The sequence below is a fragment of the Pleurodeles waltl genome, chromosome 3_2 (genome assembly GCF_031143425.1).
Source record: "Pleurodeles waltl isolate 20211129_DDA chromosome 3_2, aPleWal1.hap1.20221129, whole genome shotgun sequence".
In the NCBI taxonomy this organism is placed as follows: Eukaryota; Metazoa; Chordata; class Amphibia; order Caudata; family Salamandridae; genus Pleurodeles; species Pleurodeles waltl.
In genome coordinates this window covers 181,848,818-181,863,901 of record NC_090441.1, presented here as the reverse complement: position 1 = coordinate 181,863,901, position 15,084 = coordinate 181,848,818, and positions in this window count along the sequence as shown.

Sequence of the window (15,084 nt, the reverse complement as noted above, 5' to 3'; positions counted from 1 at the left end):
GGACCGCAAGGTTTAGTAGTCACGTGTAATCCACACTGGTATGCAGTATATTTTAAGAAAGCTTGGCCTGGTGAAGCACAAACTTAGGGTTTAAAACATAAAACAGTGGTTGGGGTTGGCTTTACTAATAATCCACTTCTACCCAAACTAATGCTTTTTAGCAACATCAGGAAAATGAAAGTGTGGGAGAAAAAACATAACATCCCAATCTGTACTATACAGTTTGTATGCAGCCCTTTGATGACAGTTCATTGATCACTGTGCTATATTAGGATTGTAAATTATGACTTCGAAAGTAACAAAAGGATCTCTCAGACAAAAGCAGTAACTCACTGAGCTGGCCACATAAAATACAATTCTGTGATGAGCATGATATATGTGCTTTACAGGAGGCATATTAACCCTCTGCCTACTTTGCAAGGAGTCAAAACTGCCACTAGACAAAACTAATTTATCTCCAGCAGGTACCTTAATCAACAGAGTTATTTTAACATTTGCATTGTTTGCCAGAACATTGCTGGACACACAAGGAACTCTACAGCAGGGGCTTTTAAACCTATAATCACAGCACCCTCTGAGCTCAGCGTCAGATGTGGTGGCACCAGTCACACCGCGCTAAAGCCATCCCTGCCTGGGACTGTGATCAACTGGTGTGCTTCCTTCAAAGATTTAAATGACCTGCCTAATGATTGCATTTTTTTATTTTAAATAAAGAACATAATTTTGTTCTGATTGTATTTATCTGTAAAAAATGGGACATTTGAGCCTTAATTATAATTAAAGGGAACAACATCTCCTGGAGAGTGAAAATCTTGAAGAATTACCAATTGTCAGTGAAGGTCTCTCACAAATCATGCCCTGAGCCTTGGAAGCACCCCAGTACTGTGCAATTACACTTCCTGTCCTGGCAGCGCGAGTCCTTGCAGGTACCTAGAACCTGCGCCAGAGACAAAGAGAGACTGATAGGTTTTCAGTGGGTGATTGATTGGTGATTGGTGGGTACAGCCGGCCGCCGCCGCTTTGCAGACTCCAACCTGCCTTGTTTTCAAATACTTGCAACAAAAGCAGCAGGTGTGCACAGGGCTTATGCACTAAGCTCCGAGGCTTGTACAAACGTCTGAGGTATTGTTGGGAGATGACATCTGGACAACGAGGGCTTGTGCATTTAGTCAACCCAAGGCTGCTAGGTGCGAGGGAACAAAGGTCCGCGAAGGGACCAGGTGACGTCATCACTTTAAGAGGTGATGCGCAGAGCGCCTCGATTCAAACTCTGCACTAGAGCAAAGAGCACTTTAATCAGGCGCTTCGCAGACCCACCTGAAGCTGCATGGAGGTGAAGGGCCCGGGGGCAGCGAAGCCTGCAGGAACACCCTGCTCGCCCACTTCCTGCCTTGTGCATCAGAGAGAGCGGTCAAGAACTCGGCTCAAGGGTCGAAGCTTTGACCCTTGCTCTCCGTTTGCACTCTTTTGACAGGGGCGCAGCAGCAACGTCAGCGGTGTGTTTGGGGTGTTACACCCTTTAATGTATTTTGTGATTCATAGTTGGGTGCAGGTTGTTTAAGTCGGATATGACGGGGTGTCTGTCGGATTTCACCAGGAACAGTTACATACACACAGACAAAAACGCACACTTTCTGCCCCTCTCTGTTTGGAAAGACTTCAAAAATGTTGGTTATTTCACAAAATGTCCTTTCTCTCATTACCAATCCGCACTCTGCTCCCTTTAGGCTGCCTCTTAAGCCCTGCTTGTCGGATAATGTACTTTAAAATTATGTAACACAAAAGAATGATTGACGGAGTGCTGAAACTTTTCAAACACTCACCCTCAGTCACAGAACTGGGATTAATTCATTGTTGTTTTGCTCATCACACACCCCAGTTTGAACCCAGCCATATACAAATCAGTCTTGACCCTGTTCCTCAAGGGAACAGTCCAGCTCGAACTGCCAGGACAGGTCCTCCCTGAACAAGAAACAAGCATCCTGGGACCGGTTGGGGTATCACCCTTCACCAGCCAGGCTAGCTTGAATACCGTGGCATGGTGAGCACAGGACTCACACCTGGGCATACCCTGGTCATTTAGGGCAACTTTAGCAACATAAAAGGATAATGGATGGAGTGCTGAAACTTCAAACACTAACCCTCAGTCACAGATCTGGGGTTTTTTACGCACCATGCCCTGATTTGTGGCTGTTCTTTACAAATCCCTATTGATTAATTGATCGATTGATGCAGAAAATGCTATGGCTTAGGGAACATACAGGAGTTCATAATTGAGTGCTTAGAATTGTGTGCTCTTATTTGAAGTTCTAAAAGTAAGGAATGAGTTAAACTAAATATTGGGTATTTAGGGGTATGCCAAATTCATGTAATTTGCTTTGGTATAATTATATGAAATAGCAAAAACATTATGCTAAATCATCTGTAATTATGCAAAATGTAAATTTGTAATTATTTGTCATTGACACAAGGATGCATTTCATGCTAAAATGTAGCACAAAAAAGGACCTCGAACGATAACAGCTAGTGTTCTGTTGTCCCACATGTTATTGGTAATATTTTACTGTAGGAAGGTAGCCTCTTTCTAGCCTTGTTACCCTAACTTTTGGCCTGTTTGTGAGTGTATGTCAGGGTGTTTTTACTGTCTCACTGGGATCCTGCTAGCCAGGGCCCAGTGCTCATAGTGAAAACCCTATGTTGTCAGTATGTTTGATATGTGTCACTGGGATCCTGCTAGTCAGGACCCCAGTGCTCATAAGTTTGTGGCCTATATGTGTTCCCTGTGTGGTGCCTAACTGTATCACTGAGGCTCTGCTAACCAGAACCTCAGTGTTTATGCTCTCTCTTTGCTTTAAAATTGTCAATGCAGGCTAGTGACTAATTTCACCAATTCTCATTGGCACACTGGAACACCCTTATAATTCCCTTGTATATGGTACCTAGGTACCAAGGGTATTGGGGTTCCAGGAGATCCCTATGGGCTGCAGCTTTTCTTTTGCCACCCATAGGGAGCTCAGACAATTCTTACACAGGACTGCCACTGCAGCCTGAGTGAAATAACGTTCACAGCCATTTTCACTGCACATAAGTAACTTATAAGTCACCTATATGTCTAACCCTCACTTGGTGAAGGTTAGGTGCCAAGTTACTTAGTGTGTGGGCACCCTGGCACTAGCCAAGGTGCCCCCACATTGTTCAGGGCAAATTCCCCGGACCTTGTGAGTGCGGGGACACCATTACACACGTGCACTACATATAGGTCACTACCGATATGTGGTGTCACAATGGTAACTCCGAACATGGCCATGTAACATGTCTAGGATCATGGAATTGTCACCCCAATACCATTCTGGTATTGGGGTGACAATTCCATGCATCCCGGGTCTCTAGCACAGACCCCGGGTACTGCCAAACTGCCTTTCCGGGGTCTCCACTGCAGCTGCTGCCAACCCCTCAGACGGGGTTCTGCCCCCCTGGGGCCTGGGCAGCCCCGTCCCAGGAAAGCAGAACAAAGGATTTCCTCTGAGAGAGGGTGTTACACCCTCTCCCTTTGGAAATAGGTGTGAAGGGCTGGGGAGGAGTAGCCTCCCCCAGCCTCTGGAAATGCTTTGATGGGCACAGATGGTGCCCATCTCTGCATAAGCCAGTCTACACTGGTTCAGGGATCCCCCAGCGCTGCTCTGGAACGAAACTGGACAAAGGAAAGGGGAGTTACCACTCCCCTGACCAGCACCTCCCAGGGGAGGTGCCTAGAGCTCTTCCAGTGTGTCCCAGACCTCTGCCATCTTGGATTCAGAGGTGTTGGGGCACAATGGACAGCTATGAGTGGCCAGTGCCAGCAGGTGACGTCAGAGACCCCTCCTGATAGGTGCTTACCTCTCTTAGTAGCCAAGCCCCCTTTCTCAGTAGCCAAACCTCCTTTTGGGCTATTTAGGGTCTCTCCCCTGGGCTATTCCTCAGATAACAAATGCAAGAGCTCACCAGAGTTCCTCTGCACTTCCCTCTTCGACTTCTGCCAAGGATCGATCGCTGACTGCTCCAGGACGCCTGCAAAACCGCAACAAAGTAGCAAGACGACTACCAGCAACATTGTAGCGCCTCATCCTGCCAGCTTTCTCAACTGTTTCCTGGTAGTGCATGCTCTGAGGGCTGTCTGCCTTCACCCTGCACTGGAAGCCAAGAAGAAATCTCCAGTGGGTCGACGGAATCTTTCCCCTGCCAATGCAGGCACCAAACTTCTGCATCACCGGTCCTCTGGGTCCCCTTTCATCCTGACGAGCGTGGTCCCTGAAACACAGTAGCTGGGTCCTAGTGTCTCCCACAGTCCAGTGGCCCTTCTGTCCAAATTTGGTGGAGGTAAGTCCTTGCCTCCCCACGCCAGACAGTAATCCTGTGTACTGCGTGATCTGCAGCTGCTCCGGCTTCTGTGCACTTTTCCAAGGATTCCTGTGTGCACAGCCTAGCCTGGGTCCCCAGCACTCTTTCCTGCATTGCCCAACTCGCTGAGTTGGACTCCGATGTCGTGGGACCCTCCTTTGTGATTCTGAGTCTACAGCTGTCCTCAGATCTTTTAAGTGCCTGTTCCGGTGCTTCTGCAGGTGCTGCCTGCTTCTGTGGGGGCTCTCTGAGTTGGTGAGCGCCCCCTCTGTCTCCTCCTCCAAGGGGCGACATCCTGGTCCTTTCTGGTCCCCAGCAGCACATAAAATCCTCAACAGCGACTCTTGCAGCTAGCAAGGCTTGTTTGTGGTCTTTCTGCATGGAAATACTTCTGCATCCTCCAGCACACCGTGGGACATCTTCTCACAAAAGGGGAAGTTCCTGGCACCTTCAGTTGTTGCAGAATCTTTGGCTTCTTCCACCCAGAGGCAGCCCTTTTGCACCTTCATCCGGGGTTTAGTGGGCTCCTGCCCCCCCGGACACTTGCGTGACTCTTGGACTTGGTCCCCTTCTTTTACAGGTCCTCAGGTCCAGGAATCCGTCTTCAGTGCTTTGGTAGCAGTTGTGGTTCTTGCAGAATCCCCTATCACGACTATACTGTCTTTCTGGGGCAGTAGGGTAACTTTACTCCTACTTTTCAGGATCTTGGGGTGGGGTATTGTGGACACCCTTACTGTTTTCTCACAGTCACAGTGACCCTCTACAACCTCCCATAGGTCTGGGGTCCATTCGTGATTCGCATTCCACTTTTGGAGTATATGGTTTGTGTTGCCCCTAGGCCTATGTCTACCTATTGCATCCTATTGTGATTCTACATTGTTTTCACTACTTTTCTTACTGTTACTTACCTGTTTTGGGTTTGTGTACATATAATTTGTGTATATCACTTACCTCCTAAGTGAGGGTATCCTCTGAGATACTTTTGGCATATTGTCACTAAAATAAAGTACCTTTATTTTTAGTAACTCTGAGTATTGTGTTTTCTTATGATATTGTGCTGTATGATATAAGTGGTATAGTAGGAGCTTTGCATGTCTCCTAGTTCAGCCTAAGCTGCTTTGCCATAGCTACCTCTAACAGCCTAAGCTACTAGAAACACCTCTATTCTACTAGTAAGGGATAACTGGACCTGGCACAAGGTGTAAGTACCGCAAGGTACCTACTGTAAGCCAGGCCAGCCTCCTACATTTACCACAAATGGCATATAATTATACAAAGTGGAATAATTTCATGAATTTTTGCAATAGCGCAGCACGAATTTCCCCAAACTATGGTAATTACTCCAGCTTTATTTAAATCTCACCCAGGCCTAATTTAAAAGCAGGAAAAGGTGATTTATACTTCTCAGAAATTAAAGTCCGATAGAAATATTACAGCTAATAGTAACCGGACAGTTTTTACTTGTAGCAATGAGATGAACACTGCCTTTACGGAATATATTTCAGTCTCCATAGGAAAGATTTTCAACCTACAGCCAATAACCTTTAACATTTTTTTTTACTAATGCTTAGTCATGGAATTGTCAGAGGATACTGGTGAACTAATGTGTAATAAAGCCACTGGTATAGATGGTTTTAGCAGACACTTTCTCTCAAGCTATGATCTTTATGTTAATTATTTAACAAATGTATAAATTATTCATATCATATGCATGTATTCAATATTATGTATGTCTGAAACTAAACTGCCATCCTCTAACCAGTAGGCATTGGCCACAGTGACTTCAAAGCGCCTTGGAGGAAATATGAAATGCAGAAATTTTCATCCTATGTCTTTAATAATGTTCTTATTTAGCTAACAGCTTTAATTATGGCTGCTAGACTGTGGCCTACAAACCAAAACTTTATCCACCCAATCAATTTGCTTTCATGAGTGGTTCATGTAGGGAACTGGGTTCGGGTTGCAGTATTCCCCCCCACACACATACTTTTTATCTGGTTTTTAGATGCAACTTTGACTGAAGTGCACTGGGTTCCTACTAACCAGGTCCCCAGTGCCAGTGTTCCTTTGATAAAGCAAAGACACCTGGCCACCTGATCCCCAAGTGACCAGGCCCTTCAGTCCCTTATAAGTCTCTAGTAAATAGTACTCCTGGTACCTAGGTCATGGATACTGAAGAGGGCCCCCCAGAGCTGCAGCACAACTTCTGCCACTCTGAGGGACCCAGCACCAACCTTATGCAGACTGCCATTGCAGGCTGCATAAAAGTGCTCCCAAAATTGAAATCACAACATGTCTCCTAACACTGTATGCAATATATGTAAGTCACCCCATTACCAGGTTTTTCAGCCCTAAAGCAGGGTGTATTATATTACATGTCAGGGCATTTATGCATGAGCAGATATGACCATGCTATGCCTCTGTTGATTCTGAGACATAGTAAGTGCAGAGGGAAGCTATTATAAATGTGTGTGCTGGACACTGGTCACTATGGGTTCCCCAGCTACCTGATAGCTTCTCTGAATCCTGTGATGTTTGGTATCAACATCTCAGAATAATGAACCCTCACTGACCCCAGTGATGGATTTATTAATAAAAACATACAGATGGCACCTTAGAGGTGCCCCCTGAAAACCTACCAGCTACTAGTGTGGCGACTGACTGGTCCTGACCAGATCAGCCACTACAGATGCATTTCTGGCCCCCCAAGGTGAGAGAACTAGTGCTCTTGAGGACCTGAAAGAAAGGCCTGCTCCGGGCAGAGTTGTGATCTCCTCTCCCAGGCAGGATGGACATTCCAGGGCAGGGATCTTCAAAGGCCTTGCCGCCTTTGTATTGCAACCCAGGTATCTCTCGGTGGCAGAGAAGACCAACCCGCCTGTCCTGACCTCACTTTTGACTGCACACAGGCAAGAAAATTACTTAAATTAGGAGTGCCCACTTCATTCCAGTCCCACCCCTAAGGTGGACGATCTGAAGTAGACACTACTATTTAAATTCCTCCATCTTGTTTGGAAGGAATTAGGCCACTAAGGTTAGGGTTATACCCACTTCCCAGCAGAAGTGGTCATAAGAAGGATGTAGTCACTCTAAAGTTGGTGAGCCCATTGGCTACCACCTGACATTCCCAGTAACGCCCCTCAAGTGAGTATTTAGAGGGCACCCCTGAACCCTAGAACTCAGATTCCTGATGACCTAGGAAGAGCAGAACACCACAGAGTTGCACCAGCAGAGAAGCCTGCAGACACCAACTGACTAGGCCCCAGCCCTACCGGCCTGTCTTCAGCCCTCAACGATCCTGAGCCAAAAGATGATCTGCCCTGCAGCCCAGCAACCTCCAAAGCTCCTGAGAACAGCAGACCTGTTCAAGAAGAAATTAACTTTAAAAGAAAAAGAACTCTGCTCTAAGGAACCGCAAACCTGCCTCTGGATCCAAATCTGCACCCAACGCCCACGGCCCGAGTCCAAGTAGCACACTGTTCATACAAAGGTTTCCCAGCACTTTTGAGGCCTTCTGGACTCTGCCTCAAAGTCTGCAGCCTCAAACTGGAGACTCACCCTGACCGCAACATGTCCTGTAAGATGCTACCGATGCCAAAAGACACCCCTGCACCTGCAACCCTTGGGCCTTGGAGAGCTGGACCGTCAGTGTCCCTACTTCCCCTAGCATAAGAGCCTACCTGGGCAGCTGTGGTTTTTCTTCGGTCAGCCTCCTGGCCTGAGTCTGCAGCCTTTTTCCATAACTGATCACCCTCATTGAATTGCATTGGGCACCCGATGCTGTGTTTGCACTCGCACCCAGCTGCCCCTGTGCCGCTGAGGGTGTAAGTTTGGTGCTGCCTTGTGCCCCCCTTGTACTCACCTCAACCCCAGGAGATCAACCCCTGACACCGCTTTACGCACCTGTGAGCAGTGCATCTGCAGTTACCCCCAGTCTCCATTGGTTCCTATTGGGCGTGTGACGCTGTGTTGCCACTCTGCACCCTGACGCCTTTGAGGCGCTGGGAGTGTAAGGTTGTTGGTGCCTTGTCGATCGACCTCTGACACTGCTTTACTCATGCATAAGCAGAGCATCTTCATTCACCCCCCGTCTCAATTGGTTAACATTGGGCATCAGACTCCAAATTTGACCTCTGCACCCTGTGCCGCTTTGGGTGCACTCTCTGCACTGATTTGAAACTTGCATGGTCTTGACCTAAAACCCTGAAGACTGGATTTGTACATTGTGTATTTACCTGCAAAACTGAATTCTTGTTTTTCTCCCATAGGTTAACAATCCTGAACTGAAAAATTGCACTGTGCTGATTTTTGAAACTGCATAATATTTATGTTTCAAAATCTACTAAACTGATTATGAAGTTCCTGGGTTTGAAACATATATAAAAAGAAATGTTATTTTTCTAAATTGGTCGCAGATTTATTCTTTGAGTACGTGTCTCATTTATTGCCTCTGTGAGTACAACAAATGCTTAGCACTACCCTCTGATAAGCTTACCTGGTTACCCACAATACCCCCAAAATAGAGCATTAGTCCTATCTACTTTTGTCTCTGCACAATGCACTTCATTTAAGTGCCCTGTATAGAAAGCCAGCTTCCTACAGTCCACATAGGAGTGATCGTGTACAAGTTCACGCAATATCCTAGCCTTGCCAAAGGATAGCTCTGCTGCTTCTGCTTTAATTTACTGCACACAAAAAAAGCTTTCAGAGGGGTAAACTTGTGGTATATGGAACTTGTGTTGTGAGTTTGGCTTAGGTGATAACTTTTCTTGCCTTTTTCAGAACTCTACATACAGGTGCCCAAGCCCTCAATGGTTACAAATGTTTTATCCCCGAGAGATTCAGCTGCGAAGAGGTAGAAGGCAAAGATGCTCCTTTCACTTAGATTTAGAGCACCTGGCTCTGCATCTTCAACAGAATTATTTTCTTTGGGGGTTTGAATACGGGGAGAGGGGATTGAAACACTCTTCAAAAAGAATGACGTGGATAACTCAGATACAACTGGCGCGTTCCTGGCCGACGTAATTAATAATTTTGATAAATGATCAGGTTGAAAAGATAAATTTGGGGAATTCAGAAGTTTTTCAACTTAATGTTACCTGTTTGTGGTGCTGTATATTTATGCAGCAGCAGCACCACTGCTAATACCATAAAATGCTGCTGTTTGATTTGCCAGGAACGTCCCCAGCACTTTCATCCTGGTGATGTACTGGGCTGGAGGTGACAAAATCTTCTTCCTCTCCATCCTCTGTGCGAAGAGTCATCATTACACTTTTATGCCTCACACTGTAAAATGTGAGAACTGAAATAGTCCAGGAAAGGGGTTACAAGTTTATCATTCTTAGGCGACAGAACTGAAAGGGAAGTCTGATGTAAAATAGATGTGACCTGCAGAGCAATTGAAAATGACTGTGCTATTTGGGAAATATTACTTTTAAGTTTATGGGATACTATGCATGCTATAGATATATGTGTGTTCTACCTAAAGGGCTCCCTATCTTACAGATTATCCCTTTGCCCAGAAGTATGTTACATTTTAAAAGATTTGATAACATTGAGCAGGAAAGCGGATGAGAGGAGGGCGCCAAGTCCAAAGTATGCTGGGTAAAGAGAGAAGTTAACATGTTTACATTTCCCAGCAGCCAGCACTGCCACGAGCCACCAGTACTTCACTGTGACCAGTATATGGCTCCTGTCACGACAACAAACTGCAATATACAAGGTATGGGTGACTGTTCACTTGGAGAGAATCATGCAGAGCTTTGGGAGTGAGCACTACTGCTGCCGCCTGAGGGGGTAGCTGCCTGTGTGGGACGACACACTCCGTGCTTTACATGGGTAGGTACTCTCCGCTACTGAGTACCTGCACTTTTTAAATTGTAACTGGAGAGTACCTGCACTTTTTATGGGAGGGTACTGGCACTTCTCAGTAGTAAACCCGGTACTCTGAAGAGTGAGTACCTGCACTTCTATATTTCCATTTAAAGCGCTGGACACACTTGTGACTATTTGTGTGGGAGACACAATCACCTTGTTCTGGATCTTTCTTCCGTGTGTGGTTGGATGGTCAATAGGAAAGGTTTGATGGATTTTACTTTCATTAATGAGGGGCTTCTTTCAGAGTCATTGACCTTTATATCACAGGGGGTGTGCAGGAAGAGACCAGCACGCATGACACTGAGCAGCATCACACAGTATGGAATCATGTTATTGATGAATTGATCAACCACTGGAACAATGAACCAAGCCAAGTGCCTATTTACATTGCACATTTAGGACCTGATTTAGAGTTGGGCGGAGGGGTTACACGGTCACAAACAAAATGGATGTCCCGTCTGACGTATTACAATTTCCATAGGCCATAATGGGATTGTAATATGGCGGACGGGATAGCCATCACATTTGTAACGGAGTAACCCCTCCGCTATATGCTAAGTCAGGCCCTTTATCTCTTGTACACACCAGCAGCAACATTTAAAGATGGCCTCTTGTTTGAAACTTCTACATATTAATATCCAACACAAACAAAGCACATTTTCTTTGATCAGAGGTGCTACTGCTCAATGTTAGGCTCTGATTTAGAATTTGGCGGACAGGTTACTCTGTCACAAACGTGACCGATATCCCCCCTGCCGTATTACGATTCACACAGGATATAATGGACTTGTAATACGGCGGACAGGATATCTGGCATGTTTGTGACGAAGTCACCCCAACCTTCAAACTCTAAAGCAGGCACAAAGTCGCTAACTCCCTGATATGAGTCTCCATAGAAATGTTAAGCTCAAGTTACCCATGATTGCAGGAATTGTTCTCTAGGATGGTATAGAAACACACATTCACAGGGAATCTTAAAGATCATTCATGATCTATTGAAGATGGTTAGGACGGGCAATGCTGTCTTGAAATGTTTCATATTTTGAGCAACATAAACTTATATGGTGATGACTGGGCATCTTTGAATTTAGGAGAAAAGATAGAAAGACCTATGAGAGGGTATTCAGAGTAAGACACGCTTGGAGCATTGTGACCTGAAGGTAAACAGATTAAGCACAACAGAGAGTAGTGCACCTTAAGGCTGATATGTAGCCAATACATTTATTATATAATGATATAAATAGAATGATGTGGCACCACCCACTGAATCAGAGGAGGCTTCAGTGAGTGTGTCAGTATTGTAGGGCAGAAGTGCAATCTGAGGAGGCTCCAATGGATATTTCAGTATTGGGGTGCGGAGGTCCATTCTGGGGGACCCCAGTGGATGTTTAGGGAACTGCATTGGAGATGTACAGTCAGGGTATGCTCTCTTATCTCTTTGTTGCACCAATCACAACCCAGCATTTGTTTCCACCACTCTGGAGTGTTGTATGACTTATTCCCATTCCGACTCATCCAGATCTCATCAGCATCTTCTCCGTCTCAGTCTCAAACTCTGCAGTGGTAATTAGGTATTGTTAATCAAAGGTCTACAGGTCAGTTGAGAAAGCTTTCACACCAGTAGTTCAGATAGTACCTTATGAGCCATCAGGCCCTCTGCATCTCCCAGGACGTGTATTGTAACAACATGTCTAAATTCTGAATATCTAAAGTCTTCTGAATTTACAAACTACTTTGAGGTTTTTCTTGACTTGCTTAAAAAGGTTTTAAATATTTATATCCCCAAATGCCAGCAAGGCGCAAAATACTGATCAGATCCCAGTCTAATTTAGAGGTGAGCACAGCAGCTGTTTTGTTAATTCAATACACAATAAACTGACTAATAGACACCGCTCAGGCCGTTCTTGTAGCTTTTGGGGCCTGGGAGTGTCACTCTTTTAAGAGTGTGGTGATAGTAGTGTGTTGGTGTTGTCCCTGGCAACGCTGGCAGGGAGAACGGGTGGTGCCAGCTGCAGTCGCCACCCGATGAGGGCCCTGGCACTTTATTTTTACAAATTAAACACTGGGAAATAGTATTCGTGGTGAAACGGCGTGAGATGACCTCTCTCCTCTAAATCTCTCCCAAGGCCACAGTTTATGTTGCAGTTAATACATCTTACAGGTGCACATTGAAAAGATGGGGGCAAATTCTCTCCTCACAAGTTAATTACAGATCTGAGCAGTTCATCAAGTCGAGGTTTTATTCTTTTTATTTTCATTGTTGTCGTCATGTTGTCCCATTATAAATACAGGACTACAAGTACCAGAATGCAAAGGAGAAAACCTGCGCTAGATATACTGCTCAGGTATGCAAATGAAAAAGTTATTTCTGCAAAGCAGTCAAGGTCCCAGGGACTCTCTATACTCTCGTAATGTGCTCCCTTATTAGTTCGTAAAATGCTTCCCACCCGGTGGCTGGAGAGCGTTCATCACATGCCCTGTGGTCTGATGGCCTGTGCACCCTGTGCCATCTTCAGTAACGTGTACTGACCCAAGCACGGAAAGGACGCTGCTTTTCCGTGTTTACATACTGTGTTTCTGGTTATGCAAGGTTGCCCCCCTCCCATGTGAAAATCAGTTAGCAGGATATGCAGAATTGGGATTTCTTTTCCATTTTAGCAGAGGTCTATGAAAACTTTGCAGCTTTTCATAGTTTGAAACAATTTAAGCTTCAGAACAACATCATGGACATCTTGGCTTTTGGGACAGTGTATCATTTACCTTGTATACAATGTAAATAGAAATGTCTCTGCTGAAGATGCCTTTTTAGATAAGAGCGCCCTCCTCTGCACTGCTATTGCGCATGGAAGAGCTGTGCAAAACATAAACTAGGGGTCGAAAACTCCGCATACATTCCCTACAACACATATATTCCCCAAATATTCAAGTAAAATGAACTGCATCTCGCACGTTATGTGGAGAAAAACCTTGCAAGCGCCAATGAAAAGTACAAAAGCTTTACAACAACCTCGGAGAAGAGCAAAATTCAAAAGTTTAAAGTTTCGTGGACGAATAGAAGCTTTGCGCACTTCCTTGGAGTTCCCATGTGGCCCCCCACCGAGATCGCCGTGGAAAATAAAGAGCACCCTCGCCTTATTTACAGACAAGTATGAAATGCGACGTATGATTTTACATCAGGTTTGCAAAAGCACAAAATGTTAAAATGAAGAGGCCCCTACAGGTGAGGGGGCGCAGGGAAGAAAAGGAGGGCGACATAGGCGTGTCCGTCCTCCCTCTAGGCCGCACCTGCTGCTGTTTAACTATCAGTCAGCACCTGTTTGCTTAGAATGATGAAGCAAACACCGGCTCCCCGGGAGCAGGCCTGCGTCCTGCTCATCAGCCTCCCAGAGGCGCACTGGCCTCGGACTGTGCCGACAGGCCTCCGGATAATTCAATCCCAGAGGAGGGAACCAACAGGGTCGGACTGGGTCAGAAAATAGCCCTGGAACCAAAATAAAAGAGGCCCCATTAGTGAACCAGATAACTAAAAAAGTGGGCCATATTTGAAAACTAGGTCTGTTATGAACTTGTAAAGACGCGCTGTATGAGTGTTTTTCATGGTGTAGAAGACTGCATGGATTTGAGCTTGCTGCAGGAAATAATTGTTTTAATATCAGGAAATCAACTGTCAAAACTAGCCCAGCAGAGCATAAAAGAGGCCCACAAGCAGCCAAAAAACAGTAATTCACTGGTCTGTCAGATCAAACTGGGCACTGCCTGGTTGCCCTGTAGACCAGTAGTTGGCAAGTCTGGCGTCACCAACGCATTCATGGCAAACCTAGGGTTGGGCCAGACCTGAATCCAAAATCAGCTCTGCAAAAATGCTCAAGACTCCTCCAGACTGCATAGGCCATGACTAGAACCAGACAACAGAGGTGTTTATGGATGGGTCATGGCAGCCACTTCTGCCCTCAAAAAAGCACACTAACTTGAAGCCGACTTGGAAAATGCTAGAGACATAATGGGGGTCATTCTGACCCTGGCGGTCGGTGACCGCCAGGGTCACCGACCACGGGAGCACCGCCAACAGGCTGGCGGTGCTCCGTCGAGCATTCTGACCGCGGCGGTTCAGCCGCGGTCAGAAACGGAAAGTCGGCGGTCTCCCGCCGACTTTCCGCTGCTCGGGAGAATCCTCCATGGCGGCAGAGCGCGCTCCGCCGTCATGGGGATTCTGACACCCCCTACCGCCATCCTGTTCCTGGCGGGTCTCCCGCCAGGAACAGGATGGCGGTAGGGGGTGCCGCGGGGCCCCTGGGGGCCCCTGCAGTGCCCATGCCCATGGCATGGGCACTGCAGGGGCCCCCGTAAGAGGGCCCCACTGTGTATTTCAGTGTCTGCAATGCAGACACTGAAATACGCGACGGGTGCAAACTGCACCCGTCGCACATACCCACTCCGCCGGCTCCATTCGGAGCCGGCTTCCTCGTGGGGAGGGGTTTCCCGCTGGGCTGGCGGGCGGCCTCCTGGCGGTCGCCCGCCAGCCCAGCGGGAAAGCCTGAATGGCCTCCGTGGTCTTTCGACCGCGGAGCGGCCATATGGCGGTTCCCGCCAGGCGGGCGGCGACCGCCGCCCGCCGGCCTCGGAATCAGGCCCAATGTCCCCTAATGCCCTGCCTATGGTTAGCACATCTCTTAACAATTCATTGCCCTCAGTCATGCATTCAGCCTGGGTCTCTTACCAACACATATGGGAAACAGCCTCACCAAACATCCACTTTATGGTTTAGGGGTGGGAGAGGTCTAGGTAGGTTAGAGTGATTTTAGGATTTAGGGGTGGGTAGAAGTATAGGGA